The sequence below is a fragment of the Pelophylax lessonae genome (assembly GCF_965119305.1).
Source record: "Pelophylax lessonae genome assembly, chromosome: 1".
Lineage (NCBI taxonomy): Eukaryota > Metazoa > Chordata > Amphibia > Anura > Ranidae > Pelophylax > Pelophylax lessonae.
This window is the reverse complement of record NC_138768.1, coordinates 521,981,646-522,008,888: the sequence shown is the minus strand read 5'-3', so window position 1 is coordinate 522,008,888 and position 27,243 is coordinate 521,981,646.

Sequence of the window (27,243 nt, the reverse complement as noted above, 5' to 3'; positions counted from 1 at the left end):
AGGTAATGCGTTCAGATTCAGGTCCTGACAAAGATACTAATGGTCAATGACCAAAACATTGTTAAAGGATCTGTATTACTAATCCACTCCATAAAATTTGCCTTAAAGTGGACCTAAAGTGAAAAAAAGATTTGCTATATCATAGGGGCTTTGTGCCGAAGTACCTTGACAAATCTAACTTTTGTATTGAATTTCCCCTTAAAAATAGCAGTGCACATCCTGTGCCTTGAGCCTCATATCTGTATACATAAGGTCTTTGATATAGAGTAGTGTACACCTCTGACAGTAAGTCTTGGATGTGATAAGAGATTTCATTTTTTTTACATCTCTCATACTGCAGCTTGAATATTTTCCATCAGTCATCAAATCAACATTCATCAGGGTGGCATCTCCACCATTAGGAAGCAAAAACTATGCTTTCTCTTACGTCCTCTGACAGTCGCCGCCCACTCATACAGTCTTCACCAATGGGTATTGACCTCTTATCCATAGGAGCAAGCTAGGCATAAGACTTGTTAAAAACAAAGTAATTTACATAGACACACCTATGGGGGCTGTCCCACTGGTCCAATACCCCCCTGCTATCAGCCATCCCAACTCAGGTTGTCTTCTGCCTAGTTAGGAGTGAGATAGGCTCTCCCTGTGCTGGGGCTACAGTCTCAGCCTTCTTCTATTTCTTATGATTTTATTTCTGCAAATGTGTTTTTTTCTTTGCATTACTAGCTGTTTATTTATCAGCGTTTAGTTAGTCACTTCTTCAAGATGATGACGGCGTCGCGGAGAGTCGCACTGGTCGTCCTTGTATCCCAGGACAGAGGGCCTTATGGAATCCCAGCCCGCCATAGAGCGTTTAGCAGGCTATGCATACGCCCTAGCCTCGCAAACGACCCATCCCTGTCCTCAGGGATGAAAGCCACCTCGCCTGGACGTCTCTCCCACGGTTCCCGTGCGTTGCTAGTGTCCTGCGTTTCTGGCTGACGGCACCCCCGCCATCTGGGGTGGGAGGTTTCCCGTCGATGTGAGGCACCCACGCCATTGGGTACGGTGAGTACATTCTGTGTGGGGCCTCTGTCTGGGGCTGGCAGTCCTGTGTGTCTGTGGTATCCCCTAATGTCTGTGCGTTTTTGGGGCTCCCTTTCTCCCGGTCCCTGCAGGGACTTTCACTCTGCTAGTTCGCTATGTGGGTTGTGGGGGTCCCTCTCCTATGTAACACTTATGGTGTGTGTGGGGGTGCAGACACGTGCGGCAACCGCTGTGGGGTTAAAAACCGCCGGTCCGCCATTTTTAGGTGTGGGCAGCATGCTGGCTTCACTGTGGGCGCTTCTGCAGCGCTGTATGTAGTGTATTTTGGCGCCTTACTGCGCCATCTTGTGTGTGGCAATGTGTTCTCCTGAGCACATGTCGGCGGCCATGTTGCCGGAGCCTCCCATTGCTTTCTATGGACAACCATGTTTCCCTAGTCTGAAGTCCTAGTTCAGCCTCCTGCGGTGACATCACTTTCTCTTTCTGTACAGAGGAGATCGACAGGCGTGTGGTAATACTTGTGGGGTCTGTCTTTGCTGTTTTTTTGTGGGAATACCTCTGGCTATCAGCTTATTCCTGTTTGGGGGTCTGCTTGCAGAATCCTTCATAGTGGTGTATTGCGGGGGATCGCGGTGCGCTTAAAGGGCCAGTACCTTGAAAAAAAAAAAAGTTTTTTATTATGGAGTCCTAGGACAGCAAAATTTCCCCCAGCTTTGGTGGAGGATTCAGGTTCCTCTGAATCTTCTGCTCTGCCTGCTTTGACTGCTGCACTTGCGACTTTAACGTCCAAGGTGGATCTTTTGATGAAAGGACGGGATGCAAGAAAAAGGCCTAGGCTCTCTCTTTCTTCTGATTCTGAATCTGACATGGTTGCCATAGATAGCGTGCCCCTTGAAGGGTCTCGCTCTTCCCAGTCTGAAGGGGAGGCGGAGGATGCGGGGGTGGATGATTCCCCCCCCCGGGACGGCCGAGGACCGCGCAGCTATGGATGCGCTGATCATTGCCGTTAAGGAAAGACTACATTTAGAGGATGAGCCCAATCCTCCGGGAAAACGGTCCTCTTTTGGTACCCACAGATCCCGTAAGGTGGCGCAGGTACTTCCTTGCCCCGCTGAGTTCCATGAAACTGTGAACGAACAATGGCGCAACTTGAAGCACACTTTTGTGGTGCCTAAGAAGTTTCAACTCCTTTACCCCTTTGCGTCTCCTACGGATTCGCGCTGGTCTATGGCTCCCAAAGTGGATCACACTATGGCCCGCTTGAACAGGGCCACTCTGGTAGGAGGCTGGAATCTCTTGCCCGACATTCCTGCATGGTAGCGGGTTCCATGCTGAAACCTATTTTCACCTCTGTCATGGTGGCTCAAGCCGTGGCAGATTGGACCAAGGTGCTCAGACGCACCCTTGTGGCTGATTCTGCCCCCCTACTAGCTTGGGGATGGTGGACCAGATTTATCAAGGGGTCGTGTATTGTGCATGCGGCCTTAAATGAGGCCCCACTAGCTGCGCGCTTATCTAGTGTCGCAGTACTTAATCGCCGCTTGATATGGTTAAAAAGCTGGTCGGCTGACCAGACTTCCAGGAAGACGGTGTCTGATATCCCTTATGCTGGGTCTCGTCTTTTTGGAGATTTCCTGGATGAATTGGTTAAAGGTGTCACTGGGGGCAAGAGCACTCTGTTGCCCCAGAATCCTAGGGGTAAGTCTTTCCGCGGTAAGGGTTGCCAGAGGAAGTCCTGGGCGGGCAAGCCAAAAGCCGCCCAGGCTCGTGCGGCGGCACAGTCCGCCACTGCCTGAAGAGGCGCCCTCACCCGTTTAAGGGGTGGGGGGACGTCTGCACGGTTTCCTCCAGCCTTGGCTGCTCTGGATTCCGGACAAGTGGGTTCAGGAAATCATTCGATCAGGTTACAAGATCTAATTCCTTTCACGACAGATTCTTTCCCTCAAATCTTCATTTGACCCCAGATCGGCTGCAATATCTTCATTGGGCATTTTAGGATCTACTCGCCCAGGGGGTAATCGTCCCGGTGCCACATTGGGACAGATTTCGGGGGTTTTATTCGAATCTGTTCACTGTGCCCAGAAAGGAGGGCAAGGTGCGTCCGATTCTGGACTTAAAAGCTCTCAACCGCTTTGTGCGCGTTCAAAAATTCCGCATGGAATCGCTCCGCTCGGTGGTGGCCTCCCTGAGTCCGGGAGATTTCCTGGCTTCTATCGACCTAAAGGATGCGTATTTACACATCCCCATATTCGAGGGTCATCAGAGGTACCTCCGATTCGCTATCGCGGAGGAACACTATCAGTTTGTGGCATTACCTTTCGGTCTCGCTTCAGCTCCAAGGGTGTTTACCAAAGTAAGGGCATTGCGGTCTTGGGATATCTGGATGATCTCCTGTTAAGATCAAGTGCCAGTCAGAGCCTGCTGTGCGATCTGTCCACTACGGTTCAGAAGCTCCAGGAGTTAGGTCGGACCATCAACGTTCAGAAGTTGACTTTGTCTCCTTCGGTTCGTCTCCCATATTTGGGACTGGTCTTGGACTCCGCCCATGCGAAGGTGTTTCTGCCGGAGGACAAGCTCCGGACCCTGCAGAGCGAGGTCAGGTCCCTCAGGGACAACGAGTCCTCGTCGCTCAGGACCTGTATGCGGTCCCTGGGATTGATGGTGTCTCTGAGTCACCAAACCAGAGTAGATCTTCTGTGGTGGCTTCAGTCCCCGGCCGTAGCGGAGGGAAAATCCTTCCCTCATTGCTGTGGACGGTGATTACCACGGATGCCAGCATGTCGGGCTGGGGTGGCGTCCTGGGCAACCTGTCTGCCCAGGGCACTTAGTCGGTGGAGGAATCCTCCCTACCGATTAACATCTTGGAATTGAGAGCGATCAGGCTGTGCCTGCTCCATTGGTCGGATCGTCTTCAGGGCCGCCCTGTAAGGGTGCAGATGGACAATGCCACTGCGGTGGCTTACATCAATCACCAAGGGGGCACCAGGAGTGCTCGGGCAGCTCAGAAAGTGACCAGCATTCTGTCTTGGGCCGAGACTCACGTTCCAGCGATTTCGGCAGTTCACATTCCGGGTGTACTGGCAGGCCGCCAGACCCTGGACCAGGGGGAATGGTCCTTGCTCCCGGAGGTGTTTCACATGCTGTGTGCGAAATGGGGATCCCCGGATGTGGATCTGTTCGCGTCCCTGTTAAACAACAAGGTGGGAAGTTTCGTGGCAGAATACGCGATCCTCTGGCAGACGCCTCGGATGCGCTGGTGGTGCCTTGGCACCAATATTGTCTGATAGATGCCTTTCCCCCGATTCAGTTGTTGTCCAGGTTCCTCCGCAGATTGGTCTCGGAACTGAAGTTGGTGACACTGGTGGCACCGGACTGGCCGTGACGGTCTTAGTACGCGGACATCATTCAACTGGCCGTCGAGCCTCCATGGCGGCTGCCGTTACGAGACAATCTACTGTCTCAGGGGTCGATCTTCCATCCTGCTTTACAGTCGCTGGCTTTAACGGCATGGCTGTTAAAAGCCAGGTCCTGAGAGACAGGGGTCTCTCATCTGTAGTCATTCCTACTTTGCTCAAGGCTAAGAAAGCCTCGTCCGGTAAGATCTATTACCATACCTGGAAGGCTTATTTTGCCTGGTGTGAATCCAGAGGTTTCCCTCCTCGTTCCTACTCGGTGGCGAGGGTGTTAGCCTTCCTACAAACTGGTGTGGACCAGCGCCTGGCGTTGACCACGATTAAGGGCCAGTTGTCTGCACTGGCCGTCCTTTTCCAGCACCCATTGGCGTCTAACTCGTTGATTCGCACCTTTATTCAAGGTGTGCATCACTTGGCCCCTCCTCGGAGGGTGCCTCTACCTCCTTGGGACTTGAACTTAGTTCTGTCCTTTTTGCAACGTCCTCCCTTTGAAAACATCAGGGAAATTTCTCTGCCTCTGCTGTCGAAAAAGGTTGCTTTTCTGGTGGCGATCACTTCTGCACGCAAAGTGTCGGAGTTGGTGGCCTTGTCCTGCCGCTCCCCTTACCTGGTGGTTCCTAGGGATAAGGTGGTCTTGCGACCAATCCAGTCTTTTCTTCCGAAGGTGGTTTCTGATTTCCACCTTAATGAGGACATTGTTTTGCCTTCGCTTTGTGCGAATCCTGAACATCCTAAGGAGTTTGCCTTACATTCCTTGGATGTTGTCAGGGCGATCAGGGTTTACCTGTCATCCACTGACTCCTTTCGGAAATCGGATTCTCTCTTTGTCCTTCCTGAGGGACCTCGGAAGGGTATGGCTGCGTCTGCGGCGACCATTTCAAAATGGATCAGACAGACGATTGTACAGGCTTATTTGGTTAAGGAACGGGTACCGCCCTTCCCTGTCAAGGCGCACTCTACCAGAGCGGTGAGTGCATCCTGGGCCTTCCGGCATCAGGCTTTGGTGGCCCAGGTGTGCAAGGCTGCGACTTGATCATCAGTGCACACCTTTTCAGAGTTCTACAAACTTGATGTTCTGGCATCGGCAGATGCCTCCTTTGGCCGCAAAGTTCTGTGTGTGGCAGTGCCTTAAGGGGGACCCTAGTTTTGCGGGTCCCTGGCTGTTGGGGTTGTTTCCCCCTTGTTATTTGCTTTCCTGGGTTGTTGATCCAGTTGAGCTTTTTTCTGTTGTCCAGAGGATACCTTTCTGTTCGCGTAAGGTTCTTTTCTCTGACGTGGGTGTTGCGTTGCCTTTATGACGGTTACGTTTCCCACCCCTCATGTCTTGAGAAAATGCAAATATTTAATAACTTAAAAAAGTAAAGTCATTTTGAGTCATATGTCTCAAGTCAAAGTCAAGTCTCAAGTCATGAATACCAAGTCAAAGTCAAGTCGAGTCTTTTATTAATTTTAGTCAAGCAAGTCTCAAGTCCTCAAACTGGTGACTTAAGTCTGACTTAAGTCAAGTCATGCGACTCAAGTCCCCCACCTCTGTTTCAAAGCAATCCTGCTTCTTTTATTTGAAACTTCTAAGATAAAATGGAGGAAGCAGTGCTTTTTCTTTTATAGACCTGTCCAGTATAATTACAAAAAGAGAGGAAAACAGCCGGGTGTGATGTACAGTGCTGTGCAGAACAATGCAGACATGCTGTTTTTTTTTTTTTCAGTGCACTGGATGGCACTGTTGTGTGGAGACATGAAGTGACACTTTAAATAAAGTAAAAAAAGAAAAAAGTGAGATGCACCAAAATGCGCATGACACCAACGCCTTCTGGACCTCACAGATATTAGCCTGCACAGTAATTGCTGTGTTTTACCCTGCAGGCTAGTGTGAATGAGCACTAAATGTTCATATTATTTGACAGACTAGAAGCTACAGGGTTTGAAAATATTACCTAATTAGGTTGGGTTCAAACTGAATGTGGCTCACAGCAGGGGTCCGGTGCAGCCCTGTTTTCCATTTCAGGGACAAATCAGACTGAATTTTTGCCTGAATTCGGACCTGAAAAGGAGCCAAAGACACACAGGACCCCTGTGCAATCCACTCCGCATCCACCCCGGAGATGTGTGAACCAGTGTTCTCCCGAAAATTCTAACTAGCCAAAATATCCGACCGCGTCACTTCCGGTGACTGTACAGCAGCAATAACTGGAGATTTCAATGAGTTGCTGTTTTCACAGAACACCGGCAGCCTTTACACGGTAAACAATGAGTAGAGTGTTTCAACAGAACACCGGGTAAGTAGGAAAAAAGTTGTCGCCTCCTTGCGGGCTGCCATGTTTTTGGTTAGTAGTGGTTGGACTAACAATGTCCACTCATTTCATTGTGTATAGGCTGCCAGTGCTCTGTGAAAACAGCAACTCATCTAAATCTCAAGTTATTGCTGCTGTACAGTCACCGGAAGTGACGTGGTTGGAGATTTTGGCGAGCTGGAGTTTTCGGCAGAACACTGGCTCCATTGAGAGCCTGTCACAGTCTCCTGTCATGCGAATTGGATGCAGAGAGACCCACATCCAATTCCTATAAGTGTGAACCCAGCCTTAGAGAAAAGGCTATGTTCAGTTCAAGACAACCAATATTCCCAACACAAAGGTTACCAAAATTTCAGAATTGCCTCTATCTTCTGCAGTGCTGGGTGTAGTTAGCAAATTCTTTTCTAAGAAGACTATTCCTATTTACAGTATGACCTATTCTGAGGAAGATGTAGTGCAGCCTAGAATGCAAACATTTGTATGGCTGTTACAAGCTGCGCTTACACATGTTAAGGGGCTCTGCAAGGAAAAGCCTAAACTCAAGATGCCAGCCCAGAATCCAACACATATCAAACAATTTGAAAATAGCAACAAATGTATTTCTCTTTGTAGTGCTTATCCCCGCAGGAGCCACTGGCAATGATGGGTTCTCTGTTCTGCCATGACTCCTAAAGCTGCTCAGTTCCCACTGACACACCTGGTTATAGGTTGAAGGCTGCCCAAACCTTTGTAACTTAAAGTCGTTGTAACCCCACTTGGTAATTTTCAGGCAATCCCCTGTCTTCCATAATTCTATGTGCCCTGTGTATGTGTAATGCCGTTCTATATCTTATTTCCTAGCACCGCTCAGCGATCACATGACCCCCCACTGTTCCCTCTCCCGATCAGACAGGTACAGCGACGGGGTTGAGAATCCCCCGCTGACGTCAATCAGGAGGAGAGAGGTGGGCGTTCACGTGAGTGCTGAGCAGCAGTCTGAAATATAGCATAGAATGGCATTTTAGCGCATATACAGGGGCACATAGCATTATGGAAGACAGGGGATTGCCTAAAAATTACAGATATTTCAGCAGGAGGGGAGGGGCAAGCACTGTCAGCAGCTGACAGGCAGGGAGGGAGGGGTGAGAGAGGACAGAGGAAAGCTGTGGATGACGGAGGCACTTAAACTGACCATGGTGTCAGGGCTCAGCAGCCATGATAAACCATGGTCAGTTTACAGAGGGCAGAGCAGAACCAGGCTGGATCAGCCAGGTATTTCAGGTGATAGAAAGGGCCAAATTACACAGCACAAGCACTGTTATCACGTACCTGGTGTGGAGGCCAATGGAGAGAGGGCTTCCCTTGCGGCTAAGTTCCAGACTCCCCTGAAAGTGAGAACAGGAGGAGTCAGGCTCAAAGTAGCACAGGTCGCCTCTGATGTTGATTGCAGAAGAACTCAGAAAGGTTTCTGATGTGCGAAGTAGTGGCTGCAGCCAGGTGGCGCCTGTGAGAGGTGGCAGGTCTGTGTTTGCACTAAGGCAATGGGAAGTCAGTTCAAGCCAGAGTTCAGAGCCGGGAGGATACCAGAGCAGGCAAGGTCAGATAGGGAAGCCAAGATCAGACACAGGTAACAGGAGAGAATATCCAAAGACAAGCCAAGTTCGGGTCAGGAGACAAGCAGAATAGTAAGGACAAGCCGGGTCGGTAACAGAGAACTTTCAGGAACAAGGATCACAGGAACACGGTACAAGCTGAAGATCAATCAGCAACTTCAATCACTGGCACACTTCCTTATAAAGGCCCATGTGATGTGCTGGCTGAGATGCTTCTGAGAGCCCTTCTCCTGCCATTGGTGTCCTGACTGATGCTGGGTCCTAGAGACCCTCTTCTACCACTGGAGCCCTGACAACTGTGCTGTTTACCATGCTTTAAAAGAACAGGATTTTTTTCTTTATTTATTTTTTCTAGGGTGAAAAACGCTTTAAGCGTTAGTATGTAACACTCACAGGAAAAAGGACAAGCAACTAGTGGTGGATTCAAAGGATGTTGTAATGCAATGAAGTTAAACAATGCATAAATCATTAAACAGGCAAATTAACAGTTTCAAAGAAGCTGTGCTAGGTAAAGTAAATACGAACCCATAATATGGTGATCATCTGAACTATAGCAATATTTAGCCAAGTTACAGTATAACCAGTGCAAGCAGGTTTAAAGTATCAGCCTTGACTAAATCAAAAAGAGGAAAGGGATCCTGTGTGTACACTATGCATACAGCCACAATAGAGTGTGGGCCTATGAATTACTGACAGAGGGGTACCCCTGAAGGTAAATGCAGAGTACCTGTTACCTAGTTGTTAGTTTTGGCTAGCTTTCTTTGGGGCCCTTCTGTGATGTAGTGAACATATTGCTGTCCCTTTAAGAGTGTGTAATGAAATGGTCGATGGGCTGATAATTAAAGAGCTGTCTCTGTTGCGTTGGCTGTGTGTGTGTAGTAAATGATTAAGTGTATTGTATTTCCACTCACCACTTCTGGCAAGTGACAGGTCTGGTCCCATATGCCTGGCAGTCAGCTGTTTCAGAAGTCCCAGACCTCACGGTATGTTCCTCACTGGCTCAGTTTCTGAGCTCGGGTGTAGGAACTCACACAGCAGCAGGTCCCAAGACACAGCAACTCTCTGTGGCTCAGTCCTTAGGCTCTAAGGGTGCTCACAAGGGCTCAGTCTCTCACATGCTCAGACACCGCAGTAAGTCTGCATTCTCCGGATCCCAGAGTTAAAAGATTCCCCCTTAATCACAGAATGCCCATGAAAAGTCAAATGCTCCTCTTTCTCCTCTGCCTGGGATCCTGGGTCTTGAAGTCCAAGCCTCCATCCATTTACCTTGTACAGCGCTTCTCCAGAACTACATATCCCAGTACTCCCTGCGGCTACTGTATCTTCCCCTTGCCACTGATTGGCTCAGAGAGAGGGAGAAGGAGCGAGCGGGAGATGGTAAATAGCTGCTCCAGTGGCACAGCAAGGAAGCTAAGGGAGACAGGAAAGCCAACAGGGGGCAGGGGGGTGGGGGCACACAGTAGCACAGCCAGCCACTTCTCACAGTGTGGGGGGTGCAAGGCTTCACACAGCTGGTGGGCACCCGGCTACACTATCTTCACAGGTTCATAGGCATGACAACAAAATAATCAACTGTGTATATGCCATTCATTACTTGACCAGTTCTGTTATTTTTGTATAAGGCCTTACATTTTTTCAAACTGCCTTTTACAGAATGTTCACATTTCACTTGTTGCCCATGTGGGAACTGTGAAAACTCTTTAATCCAGTGCTTATAACCAACTAAGGACAGTTGTAGACTGGCCTTTTAAGATGTTTTACTTTACATTTCTTTGTTCTATGGGGACTACATTTACTGTGTCCCATCTCTGTAGGTGTCCTGTAAGGCTAGCTGTGATGCAAGTACTTTGCAGTTACCCATAAGGAAGTGATACAAAGGTGTGAAAAAATGTAAAGTGATACTTCTTAAATCATGAAGCAACAGGGCACAATGGTATATGTAGACCTAATAAAACAAATTAGATTGTGATAAATATTTCCAAAGTTGATTTTGCAGTCCTGTTTTACAGTACCAAGTCACAAGTGAAGAGTGATGTTTCAAATATTATTCTTCCTTATTGCAAGTCCAATACCCCAATAACTAAAAAAAAAAGGCAGCTGGTAGAAAGGGATTTTAAACACAGCCCCAGCAGGCTGCTATAGCAGTTTAGACTGTGTTTGTAGTGCCAGAGTTGTGCTTTCTTATAGAATTGATTTGGTTGATTGTAATGCTGTCCTGTCAATTTAACAGCCTGATGAAGGTAGGCTATTGGTCCCGCTATGCAATAAAGTTAATTTTTCAAGTCCCCTGCCTCCCACACAAAAGAAAATAAACACATGCAGCGGGTGCACCTACATACTAAGAAGGCTCTTGTGCTACACGTTCGTTACAAATTACCCTAAATGTCGGGGTAAGAGCAATATCTGCAGAGCATTTACATTTAAAGTGATTGTAAAGTATAGTTTTTTTTTGTTCAAAAATAACAAACATGTTATACTTACCTGCTCTGTGCAGTGGCTTTGCACAGACCAGCCCAGATCCTCCTCTTCTCGGGTCCCTCTTCGGCTCTCCTGGCCCCTCCCTCCTGACCAGTGCCCCCACAGCAAGCAGCTTACTAGGGGTGCACCCGAGCCGAGCCGCAGCTCCGTGTGTCCATTTTGAGATGGAGCCCCAGCTAGGCCCCACCCCTCTCTCTCCTCATTGGCTCACTGACTTTGATTGACAACAGCGGTAGTCAATGGCGCTCTGCTGCTGTCTCAGCCAATGAGGTGGAGAGCCCTGGGCAGCCAAGTCTCTCCTAAAAACACAAAGTGTAACCGTGCAAGTGAAAAATTCAAAGAGCAGCAACTTCCAGTGAGATAACACAGTACAACAAATATATAATACAAGCTGTGCTAAGTGTTAATAAAATAGTGAATATATGAATTCACAATATGCAAATATGAATAACAGAAATCTGTGCAAATAAAAATAATGATAAATCAATATCAACAATGATAATCCAAGAGTCCCAAATTGTGAAAAAATATATATAGTGACAAAGTAAATAAATCAATGATAATAATAGTGAATGGGTGCTGTGTAGTCCTCCACTGCAAGTGCCTTGATCCACCACTGCATGTAAATCTGCTTACCAGAAAGCACGTGTAATGGAGCAAACAAAACCACCACAGGGAGGTAGATGTCCACAGATGGCAGGACTTCAAATGGCCGGGAATATCCTGGAGGAGTATCAACAACTGGAGGGGGGCAGGCTGTAAAGGTCACCACTGTATCAACGCTTGTCCCACACTCAAAGGTCCACAGATTGATATGCAGCCATCATAGAGAAAGCAATAAAAGCTCCATAGTGTAAATCCGTAATTAAACTTTATTATAAAAAAAAGAGAAACTTACACTTCAAAAGAGTAAAATGTGCTAAAACTAGCTCAAGCCGGCTGTCTAGTATGTCCGCCCATCCTTCCGTAGGTGACGTCAGCACGCCATGATCCGACGCGTTTCGTCATAGATTACGTCTTCCTTGGGTGCGGACAGCGTGCTGACGCCACCGTATATATAGGAACACAAGGAAAACAGCTCTGCCTCGGTCTGAACTGCGGGAGCTACGGGATCACCATATTGAAAATGGGAAAGGTTGCCAATCTCTATGTGATCATAAATTACAGAATTATAGAATCAGAATCAAAGTCAAATCAATATAGATGAAATCAATAAATTATTATTGCCATTTGGACTGCCGAATGAGCATAAATACCCAAAATTGACGTGAATACGGGGAATAAGCTCCTGATTGACAAATGAATGACAGGTGATCGCAATAGTAACATGCCTTAATAAAAAGCAAAAAAGGAATGGCCAAAATGTATGTATAAAATAACATTAACATACACATATATATCAATATGTGTGTACATTTTAAATAATATTGATGATAATATATAAAAATCATGAAAAATATGAAAATTATATATAATAAAAAAATATGAAATAAAAAATAATAAAAAAATAAAAATATTAAAAAACAAAAAATTAAAAAAACAAAAAGAGGTTAAAGGTGTAACAATTTTTTAGGAACAGGAGTACCCGCGAATCAGACTAAGTTCACAATAAAACATTAAAAACATAATCCATCAAGTGAATGAACCTCGCATCAAGGTCTCTATCAATAATTATCTGTTAAAGCGTTGACATCCACGTCAATATTTAGGCCAAAAGGTGCAAAAGTTTTGGCTGTATATACCCAAGACATTTTAAGCCTAGACAGTCCCCTCACTAGAGGTTCTCCTCGCCAATGAGGGCTAAATTTATCAATACCCAGAAATAGAGTGTTGCTAGGATCTTTATTATGAACCAAGAGGTAATGTTTGGAAACAGAATGCTGTTTAAGACCTTTCTTGAAAATGTTGGCCCTGGATAACAACACCTACCCCAAATTTATCGACCTATGACTTGTTTGGACAAATTTCTCCTCCTCTGACTCCCTTAAAAATCTGCTCTCCTCTTCCTAACCATTAACAAAATCTTTTTTTCGATTTAAGTATAGCCTCACAATATTGTGAGTTGTCCCATGGCCTCCCCTGGTTCCTCCTCCTGCAGGTACGCAGCCTCATCGCTTATTGCTATGCATTATTTACACTTTCCTATTCCTCCCGATATCTCTTCCATACTGTCCCTGTTTCTTTCTCTCTTCTCTCTTTTCTTTCTTTCTCCTCTCTCATCTTCTTCTTTCCCTTACTCCCCCTGGTTACCCCTTATCAACTTCCATTTCCTTTACTTCATACAGATCACTTCCTTTGAGGCTTGATAGTCTTTCGTTTTTCCTATATTCTTTTCCACATCTCTTTATGAGGGCTAGCCTAAAGCTTTGTATGGTTCCATGAGTCTCCTTAACTCGCACACGTTTGGCTTCGTGGCTCCCAATTATTCGATACAACACTGCCTAGTTTGTCCTTACATAATGCCTCCTGTTATTATGCAAGCCCAATACATCACAGAAAGAAAAGAGGATGCAGAGGAGGGAAAAGGAAAAAGAAAAAAAGAAATAGGTGTAGGTATATTTAACCACTTAAGCCCCAGCCCTATTTCGGACACTTTTTGTTCACACGTTAAAACCAGTATTTTTTCCTAGAAAACTACTTAGAACCCCCAAACATTATATATATTATTTTAGCAAAGACTCTGGAGAATAAAATGTCGGTCATTGCAATAATTTTTGTCACGCTGTATTTGCGCAGCGGTCTTTAACCACCTCAATACAGGGCACTTAAACCCCCTTCCTTCCCAGACCAATTTTCAGCTTTTAGCGCTGTTGCAATTTGAATGACAATTGCGCGGTCATGCAACGCTGTACCTAAACCAAATTTGTGTCATTTTTTCCCCACAAATAGAGCTTTCTTTTGGTGGTATTTGATCACCGTCAGGTTTTTTCTTTTTTGGTGCACAAATAAAAAAAGACTGAAAAGTTTGAAAAAAAAAAAAAGTTTTTTTGTTTAGGTTATAAAATTTTGTAAATAGATATGTTTTTTCCTGCACTGATGAGCACTGATGATGCCGCACTGACAGGCACTGATGAGGAGACACTGATGGGGTGGCACTGATGGGGTGGCACTGATATGCAGCACTGATGGGCACTGATAGGTAGCACTGATATGCAGCACTGATGGGCACTGATATGTGGCACTGATAGATAGCACTGATATGCAGCATTGGTGGGCACTGATAGGCAGCGCTGATGGGCAGTGATAGGCAGCACTGATGGGCACTGATTGGCGGCACTGATGGGCACTGATGGGCACTGATAGTGGCACTGTTGGGCGGCAATGATCGGCACTGATCGGCACTGATGGGTGGCACTGATCGGCACTGATGGGGGGCACTGATAGGCAGCACTGATGGGCAATAATGGGCACTGGTGGGCGGCACTGATAGATGGCAATAATGGCACTGGTGGGCAGCACTGATAGATGCCATTGGTGGGCAACACTGATAGGGAGGGCACTGGGGGGCTCTCTGAGCCCTGCTTGCCATCCCTGGTGGCCATAGTGGGCATCCCTGGTGGTCATGGGTGGGCATCCCTGGTGGCTTAGTGGCACCCCTCCCCCCCAGGGCTGCACTGGTAATCAATGTTCTGATTACCAGCACAGACCCCCCCCTGTGATCAGTGAGTAATTAGAAATACTCACTGATCACCCCCGCAGCAGCACCGATCCTCTGATCTTCTCCTCACTGACAGGATCTGTCAGGAGGAGAAGAAATCGAAGCCGTTACAACGGCTCTATTTACATTACATGACGGCTGTGATTGGACACAGCCGTCATGTGATCAGGAGGGCCAATCACAGGGCCCTCCTGCCGATTGATGTCGCTCTGTGTCCGAGGGACACAGGCACATCGAGATCGCGCCGCTGCGCGTGCCCGCGGCGGCGCGATCTCTCTCCTTCTGAAGGACGTTCCGGAACGTCCATTCAGAAGGACGAGACTCCCGCCCGGCCGTATATGTACTATGGCCGGGTGGGAGGTAGTTAAAGCGCCATTTTTTTGGAAAAATTTTGAAAAATCACATTTCACTGCATTTAAAAAATACTAAACAGTAAAGTTAGCCCATTTTTTTTGTATATTGTAAAAGAACATGTCACGCCGAGTAAATAGATACCCAACATGTTACGGTTTAAAATTGCGCCCCCCCCGTGGGATGGCGACAAACTACGGTCAATAGAGATCTCAATCTGCGACGCTTTAAATTTATTTAACGGTTACCAGTTTAGAGTTAGAGTGTAGCTCTTTTTTTAAAATTATTGCTCACTCTCTGGCGATCACGGCGATACCTCACATGTGTGGTTTGACGATGCCGTTTCCGGCATTCATCGGGACTCCATCCAGCCGGTGGACGTGCCGGCTGGGTGCTCGGGGCTCCTGGTGGGACGGGAGCCCCGAGCAAAGCCACGGAAGGCGGCGGGAGGGGGGGGGGACGTCCCCTCCCGCCCCCCGGGTACCGATCGAGAGGCTCCCGAGCCGCATCGGTCGGTACCGACGGAAAGCCAACCATCGGCTTCAAACCACGGTACCGGGATGGTGTCTCTAGCTAGAGGCATCATCCCGGTACACTACCGCAAAGTTTACCGACGTAGACCTACGTTAGTATGCGGTAAGTGGTTAACCTTAGCAGTGTAGTTTTTAATGAGGAAGAGCTAAAAATTCTTGATTTGGGACTAAAATTTGCACCACCCAAAAACATCAACAAATTCCAGGCATATATAGACTTACAAAAGTTCGCAAGAACTTTTAATATTAAAAAATATTTTGCCACTAAAACGTCAGATGAACCACATTTACAAAAAGAACCAGAACCATATGTACATAGTGGCTTAAAGAACAAATCTACGTTTAACCCACAAACCAGGAAAAACCAAAGCCTCGATGTCTTTAAACTCATGGTCGAGCAGGAAATAGAACATATACATATACACCCCGTCCCATGTAATAAACAATTACAACAAGGCATTAAAACCCTAGAAAAGAAAAAAGATGTGGTAATTAGACCTGCGGACAAGGGGGGGGGGGGGGTATTGTTATCCTAAACAAAAAGGACAACATGGATGAACTTCATCGACTAGTTACTCCCTGTCATCTACTACTTGCCTAAAATCCACAAAAATCAAACCAAACCCCCTGGACGTCCCATCATAAGTGGGATTGACTCTGTCACGTCCAGGATAGGCAAGTATGTAGATGAATATTTACAACTGTATGTGATTAACACCACTTCTTACTTCAGGGATACTACTCAGGTGCATAACACTCTTGAGGAGTTTGTGTGGGATGATGGATACCTTTTGGCCACGGCAGACGTGGCCTCTTTGTATACCATCATCTCACACGTGCATGGACTGGAGGCTGTGCGGCATTTTCTTAATGCTGACGTTCCAAAGAATTAGGCGCAATTGTTCTAATATGGAGGATTTTCACTTACAGGCCAATACTTTAAAGGTCAGGTTCCTTGAGAAAGGATATAGTGAACCAGATATTGATAGGGTTGTACACCAGGTGGCGAACATAGATAGAAGATCTCTACTTGTTAAAAAACCACGAGATACTTCAGGCGCTGATAAATTTAGTTTTTCCATGTTTACCAGGTATTCTAACCAGTACTTTTCTGTGAAAAAAATCCAGGGAAGACACTGGAATATTCTTAAGAATGATAGGATTTTAGGTTCCATCTTGCCAGATCGACCCTCAGTTATTTTTAGAGGGACTCCATCGGTGCGTCATCAGATCGCACCGAATGTAGTGGATCCGCCTAAACCTCTTTCATTCTTCCAGCCTCTTCCAGGTTATTTTCCTTGTAGAAGCTGTAGTATCTGTCAGATCAACAGCTACAGATCTAGGAGGTGTATGCAGTTCCAGTCCACACACACACAAAGATCTTTTGAAATTGACACTTTTATCACGTGCAGATCTAAGTATGTTGTGTATTTGATCCAGTGTCCGTGTTCTAAACAATACATTGGAAGGACAAAAAGAGAACTGCACATTCGCCTTTCAGAACATGTTGGCAATATCAGACGAGGGTTCAAAGGTCATAGTCTATCGAGACATTTTGACAAATGTCATAACAAAGATCCATCGGGTACCTCTTTCCTGGCCATTGACAGGATTACAGCTAATTGGAGGGGCACCAATTTAGTTGAGACCCATTGGATCTTTGACATGCGTTCTTTCGCTCCGTTCGGTTTAAACATCGACTGGGACATCAATTGTTTTATTAATAATGCTTGATTTATTTCTGTAGTTTTTTATTTTGATTTATTATTTATTTTTTCTGCGTTTTTTTATTTTTTCTGCGTTTTTTTATTTTTTCAGCGTTTTTTTTTTTCATTATTTATATACCTTTTGTCGTTTATTGTATGTATTTTTTATGTTTGTCCCATTATTTGTGATGTCGCAGCGTCCGATTGCCTATACATTCCTCCAGGGTCTTACCTTCAGGTAGGTCCCTTTTCACATTCATTTTAGAGGGTATCAATCCTTTTGGATCTGTTCACCTTTTTAACAATTTTTTTATATTTGTGGCTTCTTCACTATCATCTTTGCTGCTTATCTATTGGTATGTTGTCATGACTACTTAATTCTCCCTGGTCCTGTTTGCGTGACCATATGGATGTATTTAGCAGCAGGTAGTGATCTTATGGAAGTGTATTTATATATTTAGATTTTTATTGTCTCCGAGTATTTTTGTTCCTGTTTTTCCTCATTTCGGGTGGCTTATGGGCAAACTGTCAGTATCCAGTATGGCGGTTTAGCCTATTTAAACCCCTGACCTCGCACAGTGCCGCCTAGGACCAACCCCCAGAGGACGTGAGTTATCACGAAACATGTAGTGGTTTATCCTGACGGCGTGAGAATTCGTATTGGTCCCTGGTGTTTGGATGGATCATCAGCGTTAGCTCTCCACCATACTGCCGGGTGATCCATGATCCGAGGAGGAATGTTCTGCAGGAACGCTGCGGCTGCATGTCATTGTTTGTTCCGCTGACATACAAAGTTTTTACATGTGAGTGCATCCCTTTTTATTTATTAAAATTATACATTGGTAATGCACTATGGGAGTGTTTCCCCTTTTTATTTTCATGGTTATACACTGGATATCCCTGTGACCTATGATTGGTTGTCCCCGGAGAGAGTGACCTATGCTCCTGCCTGGCTATTCCACTACATTGGAGGATCTCTCTTTCATATGAGCGTTCAGCCACCTATAATCTAGTGGCAAGAGCTATTTGGTAAGGAGCCATCTCTCACTATATTGTCTGGTGGATTCATTACTAGTCCTGGGCACACCTGATCTTCACCTTTCTTCATTTGTTTGGAGCTTTTCCTTTCCTGGGAATCTGTTTAAGCCAATACCTTCCTTTGTGGACTTCAGTGTTCATTTTTTGGACTGTATATGTTAACATCATACTTTGATTCAGTATAAGTGTTTGTCATTCATAATTTAGCGCTACACCATTCTGTTTTTATTAGTTAATGACTGCGACACATACGAAAAACTAAAAGGGGACCCTTTGAATAAATTAAAAGCCAAATTAATCAAGAAAATTAAAAAAGCATATAAATATAAAATTTTAGATAAAAAAGAAATGAGATATTTAGTACCTGATGCACCAAAAATGCCTATTATATATCAGGTACCCAAAATACACAAAGATCCACATAAACCACCAGGACGCCCTATAATTAATGGGATTGAGTCTTGGTACTCCAGAACAGGGGAATACCTAGATCATTTTCTGCAGCCGTTGGCACAATAATCCACATCCTACTTGAAAGATAGCAAGAATATTTAAAACTATGTAGAAGGATTAAGGGTCACAGACGATACGATTTTGTGTGGATGTGAATTCCCTATACACCAATATTAAACAGAACGACGCCTTGTCTGCAGTAGAATGGGCACTAAAGGAGGATAAGAAATTACCCTCTCACCAAATAGATTTTATGTTGGATATTTTAAATACGGCAATGTGCAATAACTACTTTTGGCATTCTAATTATTTTTATAAACAAATTAAAGGCATAGCCATGGGGGCAAAGTATGCCCCTACAGTGGCAAACATATTCATGAACAAATGGGAATCTGAGTATATTTTTAAAAATCCCCATCCCCACCTCAAAGCCTTCAAAAGGTATATTGATGATATTCTGATAGTTTGGGAAGGCTCACAACACACTTTGGACAATTTTATTGAATACATGAATAGTAACATTTATGATATTTTGTTTACGGCCAATTACAGCAGCACAGAAATCAATTATTTAGATCTAACCATTTTTAAACTTAACGAACGTGTAGCTACAAAAACATATTTTAAAGCCACAGACAGAAATAGTTTTAGTCCTATCAATAGTGGCCACCATCACAGATGGCTATCTGCAGTACCAAAAGGCCAACTTCTAAGGATTAAAAGAAACTGTCATTCCAAGCAAGATTACATAACACAATCCAACATGTTGATTGACAGATTCAAAGATAAGGGCTATAAACCCACACTTCTTAACCATATTCAACAAAAGGTTATCAACATTAACAGAGATGAATTATTAAAACCCAAAACTAAAGAGAATAAACCATATCAATTGGCTTTCTGCACAGAATATAACCAACAATACAAGCAACTGGAGAATATCATCAAATCCCATTGGCCTATTTTAATGAGGGACCCCATATACAAAAGAATTTTACCAAAAAAAACACAGTTCATTTATAGAAGGCCCCCCCCCATTCTTAAATACAAGATTGTTAAAAGTATTCCTGATCCACCTACCAAAATGGTCACATTTTTTGGACCAGAAAGGCTTTTTTAGATGCGGTAGGTGTCTTACATGTCGCACATGCAAAATTAATAATAAGGCAAAAAAATTACTACAATTCCAATCAACCACTACCAAGCGAAAATATGAAATTGATAAATTTATCACCTGCAGTAGCACCCATGTAACTTACCTGTTAGAATGCAAATGCGGACTTCAATACATAGGAAGAACCACTAGGGAGCTACGAGTTAGATTAAGAGAACATATCAATAATATTAAAAAAGGTTTTAGAAAACATAATTTATCTAACCATTTTAGACTTTACCACAACAAAGACCCCAGTAAATTTAAATTTTGCGGTATTGATAAAATTGAAAAACACTGGAGAGGTACTAATATGAAGAAGTCCATATCACAAAATGAAACCAGGTGGCTTCATAGGCTTGATAGTATGACACCTAAGGGATTAAACATAGAATTAGACATTAATTGTTTTATAAATGATTTTTTAATTTATTTATTTATGTAATTTTAACACTATATATATTTTAACATCACATATCTATATTTATATTTTATATGTATTTTAATAATATGCCTAAATTTGGTGCCTATTTTCATATATATGCTCTGGCTTATATATCCATTTTTGAATATTATTCCTGTATTTTTTGTAATTATTCACTTTAATGATTTTCTGATTGTAGTTCTATGCATATTGCTAGATGTAAGCCATTCCTCCAGCAATTGACAATATTTATTTTCACCATTAGAGGTCACTGTGGCTGTTCCTGCTACACAGTGATTACGATCCTCTTATTTGTTTTTAATTACATTTTATTTTAAAGAACACATATTATAATTAATTTAACTACTGCCCGCTATTTAATATTTCCCGCATATCTATGTGGAACACTAAATTAACACCCAGTATGGACGAGTGGTCATTACTGATCAGTTCCGGCTAAAGGAGGTGTACATGACACCGATGGGTGGAGTAGGAGGAGTGTAGTACATAAAAACGCTATAAACGCTCAATACGCCAGCTACAGATGACGCCCAAAGGGGAGGGCGAAACCAGGGCCGATCCTAGGGTAACAGACGCCTGGGTGCAGAAATATTTATGGCGCCCCCCGTGTGGGCGTGGTCATCTTACTAACTCCTCCCCTTTCCTAATGGGACCTGGAGGGGGTCTCTCCAAGGAACACAGAGAGGGCCTCTGTTAGAGAGTCTGTTAGAAAGAGCCTCCACCAGGCCCCATTAGAGACTACAATGGGGTTGTATCATGGGACCTGGAGGGGGGTCTCTCGAACAGAGGTCATCTCTGTGTGCATTTTAAAGTCTATGTTAGAAAGACCCCCCACCAGGCCCCATTAGAGACTACAACGGAGTCTAATGGGACCTGGAGGGGGGTTTATCTTACAGAGGCCCTCTCTGTGCCTATTGGAGAGTCTCTGATAGAAAGAGTCCCCTCCATCCCCGATGAGAGACTACATTAGAGTGTCACCGAACAATAGAAAAATAAACAATATTATATTAATAAATAGCACTTTGATGCCCAGGCCCAAGACTAGAAGACTTCACTTACCTTAAATAATGGGTACTGGGGCTGGCTGCTGCCTGGGGCCTGGCTTCTGGGACTGGGTCCTGGCTTCTGGGGCTTTGCTGCTGGTCCTAAGGTCTGGCTGCTGGGGCTGGCCTGCTGGTCCTGGGGTCTGGCTGCTGGTCCTCCTGATTCCTGGCTGCTGGTCCTGGTTTTTGGGGCTAGACTGCTGGTCCTGTATTCCGGCTGCTGGTCCTGGGGTCTGGCTGCTGGGGCCTTGGGGCTGGCTTCTGGTCCTGATTCTTGGCTGCTGGTCCTGATTCTTGGCTCCTCTGTGGTGTGCCGGTCTCTGTGGTATGCTGGGCCTTTGGTGCCAGTCTCTGTGGTATGCTGACTCTGTGGTGCCGGTGGTGCTGGGCTCTGTGGTGTGCTGGGCTCTGTGGTGTGTTGGGCTCTGTGGTGTGCTGGGCTCTGTGGGCTCTGTGGTGTAAAGCTCTTGTGTGATATCTCAGCGGGGCTGCGGCTGTCACTGTGAGAATGGCGCCTCCATAGTCCCGGCTCACAGGTGAAGTGATATCAAATGCACTCCGCCTGTGAGAGGATGAGCCGTACAGAGAAAGCAGGCGGCTGCAGTAGAGAGCAAAGCCGCTGCTTCCTCTGTACGGCTCCTCCTCTCCAGGGCTGGTGCAAGGATTTTTGGCGCCCTAGGCAAAATAGAAATTGCCGCCCCCCACCCCCCCCCCATATGCTCGTGAATGTGCGGCACAATGCGCATTATTAGTACACATACACTTCCATAAGCCTAACATATTTTACTATGCATTAAACTTCAGTCTAAGTTACAGTCAGAGCATGTAATGTACACTACACATACACTTCCATAATTGTAATGTGACATCACCGTCATGTTTTGGAAGTGTATGTGTAGTGTACTACATAAGAGGCAACATAATGCCTCCTAAGTTACCTATAATAAGGGATATTATTACACTTTACTTATAACACCCCTACCCCTTAGCAGAGTCCTGTGAATTTGTGTGTGTTTGGGAAAAGGGGGGCTAGGTCTGATTAGTGAACTATAAGCCCTTTACTGCCAACCTCTCCCTGAGAATGCTAGTTAGATGGCTTTATGCTGACCCACTATCTAATACATTCTGACCTAAAACATGTCATGTATGTCAGGAAAGTCTGCTATTCACATACCACAATCTGTATACCTCCACTGAATCAGAACAATGCAGTCAGCATCCCAACCAAGCAACTAGCATTTTCAGAAAAAAAACAGCAATGACAGCCTCCCTGTTTCATGTTAGGTTTCCTATAACTTGCCTATTGTTAACTTGAATTGGTAATAAAAGAGCATTTTTTGTTGCACTGAAGAAGCTTTTTAGGAATAATGTATTTTTCCCTATCTCTGTGTAACACATAACTGACACCCTGTCCCTGCATTTCCACCCCCCCCCCCTTCTAAAAATCCATGCTATCAGTCTGTATGAAGCAATATCTCCTCTGCTACAATACCATCACCCACATATCGGCTGTAGGACTCTGAAGCTGTTTCCTCCCACCTTTCAGTAACAGAGGGCAGTAGCTCAGCTTGGGTCCTCCATGCTGCTAGTCACTTCTAGGGATTCTGCCAGTCAGTTCTCTGCAGCTCTGTCCCTCCATAGGACACACATGGCTGACTGTAGAGGTTAGCAGGAGGCTGCTGGCATGTGGGGAGGGGGCGGGGGAGCAGGGATTGCACACACTTTATTTTTTCATCCTTTCATAGCCAATATACTGAATTTCTCTGCCCTTTGGAAACAAACTACAGGAGGCTCTGCCCTCACTCTGCAGTCTGCACACACTCACTTCTGTACTCATGAGCTGTTCTCTATGGCTGTCCTCCTCTCTTCCGCCCACAGGATGCTATCAGGGGAGGAGAGAGCAGTCTCCTCCCTTGGGCAGAGCTGGGAACTCCGTAGCTGCTGCCTGCTGGACAGTAATGACACTTCTGTAAGGGAGGAAGCTTCAGAACAGAGCGGCTCCAGTGCGCCCCTCCCCCTTCATGTAATTCTCCGCCCACCACACCGGCCCTGCCTGTCTTCCTCCCCCACTGTCGCCCCTCCCTTCAGCTCACAACTACAAAAGATATAGCAGGCAGCTCCGAGACTGCAGTGAGAGACTTGCGGCCGGGAGAGGATAGTGCGCCCCCCATCAGGCGGCGCCTGGGCGCACTGCACCCTAAGCACCCGCCTCGGACCGGCCCTGGGCGAAACGCGTCTAGCGATTGGTTGAGCGTATTACTTCACGTCCGGCCGGTGGAACGCACGCTGCGAGAGCAGTAACCACCAAGCCATGCACCGCTGTCTTTATCATTTATGTTGTGTAAGTAATTTTCCTTGACCCAATAAAGAATATTTTGGATGTACTTCACTATGGATGATCTTTTGTTTTAACGAGGGCCCACAAGAACATCTATATCTACATTCAAGGATATTTCGAACTTATATCATCATACAAGTCTGGCTCCATAAGGATTACTCATCACAGCAGAGAGATCTGACCATCTCCTACCACTTTACTTACATCTGGCTTTGGTAAGTAGGGAACCTCAAGGGGGAGCACAAGCAATTTTTTTCTCGGAAGTGGAGCACAGCAGCACTTGTATTTATTCATCTGCCATTTGCACAAGAAAGGACATTTATTCTTTTATTAATTTATCTATTTATTGTTCATTTATTTATTTATTTATTTAAGAGCACAAGGACTTTGGCATCACACAGTATTCATTGTTGTACACGTATTATATTGATATACAGTATTTATTGTATGTTTTATTTATATTTGAACATAGGTAGCATCGCTGATTACCACGGTTTACATTTCACTAAAGGCACTAGCACTTTAATTTTTCAGCAACAGCTACAACACTATAGAATTAAATTTAATGCATAACTTTTATTTACCATAAGCGCAAGGATATCTTCTTTTCATATCCAGTTATTGACTGCTATCTGTTTTGAATTTTTGATTATTTACACCAGATCTGTTTGTAACAGTTGACGCACTTATTGTTCTCTCTTACATTAATAAAAATATTTTCACCTCTAAAACCTTTCTTGATATTAGCTATGTATTTGTTCAAACGCACCTGTAAGGGGTGTTTGGTCCTACCTATATACTGATAACCACAGGAGCATTGCAAAAGATATACAACTCCTGTACTGGAGCAAGAAATGAAAGGCTTAATCTCATGAGGTACACCTGTGCTAGTGGATACAATAATGTTGATGTTTTTCTGTTCCTCTTTTTTAGATGGAGACTGAGTCTGCAACACATCGGCCCTCTCAGTATGGATAACTCCTTCAAGGGTCTCATGAAGAAATGTATCATCATACCCTTTTTCAAGGAATCTCTTTGTGAGAACTTGGGCCTGAGACATAAAATCATGATGGTCTGTACAGTTCCTTCTGATTCGCAAATTTTGACCTTTAGGGGCTGCACGCAACCATGAATCATGGTGACAGCTGTCCAGCTGCATGTATGAGTTTCTATCTGTGGATTTAAAATAGGTGGTGGGGATAAATGCACCAACCCTCACAGATATGGTCAAGTCAAGAAAATTGATGACAGTTTGGCTCACTTCATAATTGAGATGGATCCCTCTTGTGTTAGAATTGAGGTGCTCCTAAAGGATTCCAAATCAACTCTGGTGCCGTCCCATAGGAGGACGGCAACATTGTTGGATAGAGATGGGCTCAGGTAAGTAATAGGGGGGCTGAGGAGGGCTGCTGCACACAGAAGGTTATTTTGTCTTAATGCATAGAATGTATTAAGATAAAAAACCTTCTGCCTTCACAAATACTTTAACTTTAAAATGATAACTTGGCAAGGCTTTTAAAGTGCCACCATGGACAATTTTGGGTACCAAAGTTTGGCACCAGTACACAGTCATGTACAATTTTTGACTTGTTGGCTATCTGTTTACTTGTTGCAACCTCATCTTTTGTATTTTGCCAGAATAAATGGGTAACATATTGTCTAAAATGACTTTTAATGTATTTTTACTGAAAATTTGCATTGGATAAACATGTGCCCTAATATCGTGTTTCATAAAAAATTCCAAATACCACTATTTTATTCTCCAGGACCTCTGCATTCAGAAAATGTATACTGTTTGGGGGTTTAACTAATCTTCAAGAAATTTCCCTTTGCTTCATGTCCTATAGACTGGAAATGAGAGAATATATGTCTACGGTAAAAAATGTCTCATAGACAGTTGTTACAGTGACAAGTGTGCCTATTGGAAGATTTTACTATCCCTCTTCTGGTGGCAACTCAGAATTTTGTATTTACCCTCACCCTATTTGTAGGATGAAAAATCCCCATCAGAGACCCCCCCCCCCCCCACAGAAAGCCTTTAGTGACCTAATTGTCAATTATTATACATTGAGCATACGCCACTGACCCGAGCTGGGGGACGAATAAAATCTTGTAGTAGGCCATTTGTGGCCCAAGGGTTGTAGTTTGGAGGCCCCTGCTCTGTATCCTGGTATCCTGCAGCTAACTTCTCAATTCCTTTTTACTATTGTGTCTGGCACCAACTGCTCCCACAGTAAAACTAGGGCTGTAACTTGTAGGTGTCATACAGCTCAGCAAAGCCAAAACTTCATGTTGACTTTCAGAAGATGTATTATTTGGCAGTCACCAACATCTGGGCATCTCCAGTTTCCATATACATATTGTCTGCAACAGTAAAATGATTCACTAGGTACATATTACGAGTTTTCTTACAGGAACTTCTTTGCTTTTAGCGTACATTGTTGCCATAGAAAAAGTCTTTCCTAGATCTATAAAAATCACAAACAACCATACTTTGGACATGGAACAAACTTTTATTCTTAGGTTTTGGATAAACTGGGGAAAAGTTTGAACCCTTGTCTGGGTTTTACTGCTACCTGGGACAACCTTAAAGAGATTTCCCCTTATTTTCTGCACTGCTGACTGGAGCAGACACAAGTATGGAAAGGTCAGAACCCCTGTTTGATTGTTATTCCTGTTTCTGTTCTGTCCCTGTTGCTTTTTTTTCCTCATTTCCTGTCCGGTGAATCTGTTGTCATTGGGACAGGAAGGGAGGGAAATCTATTTCACAAACATACAAGGGTTTCAATCCTTCACTGTTGTCTAATTCTTAAACAACAACAAAAATTAAAGTGTTTTTTACTCCAACATTTCATATTCCTCATTATTATATTATTATTATACAGGATTTATATAGCGCCAACAGTTTGCGCAGCGCTTTACAATGTGAGGGAAGACAATACAGTTACAATACAATTCAATACAGGAGGAATTAGAGGGCCCTGCTCGTTAGAGCTTACAATCTATATATTCCTCATATGTGCCTGTTGTACTGTGTACTTGTAGAGAAAGTACCCTGTTCTTTTTGTATTGCTTCCTTTGTGTGAAATCCCTGGTGTTCCTGCAAGTCAATCTACTTTCCTATTAAAAACTGACTACACTAAGCAAAAGAGCACAGCGTGCTCAGTTTTCTAGGTGTGCTGTGAACTCATCCTGCTCTCCTGCAATGATCAGACTTGCCCTCACACACCCCTCCTGCACAGCCTTTCACTGGTAAGATCAGTGTACTGGGGCTTCTCCTCCCTCCAGCTCTTCTGCAACTGGAAACAGAAGGAACGTGACCACTTCAATAAAAGAGGAAAAAATATATTTTTAATGTTTTTTTTTTTTTTTTATCTATACACAAACGATTTGCCTTTCATTTCTGTTTTAAACTGAATGAGTTGTTTTACAATCATTTACAATTACTTTAGGTTTGAAGTACACTCTAACAAGATTTGTAATCTGCATATTTTTTAGTAAATTTTAAAAATGTGTTTCTTGTTTTCTTTATTGCAGTGTGATCATAGGTAAATATAGGCTGGTTCATTGAGGATAATAGGAGCTCAAACTTCCTTTTTGCAAGGGAATCCCTAGCTGCCATAGGAAAGGAGGAGATATTTAAGCATCGAGATTGGTGGGATCATTTTATGTGTATGACATTTTTCCTGTGCGGCCAGGAACATATCTCTGAGTAGGCAAGAGAGACA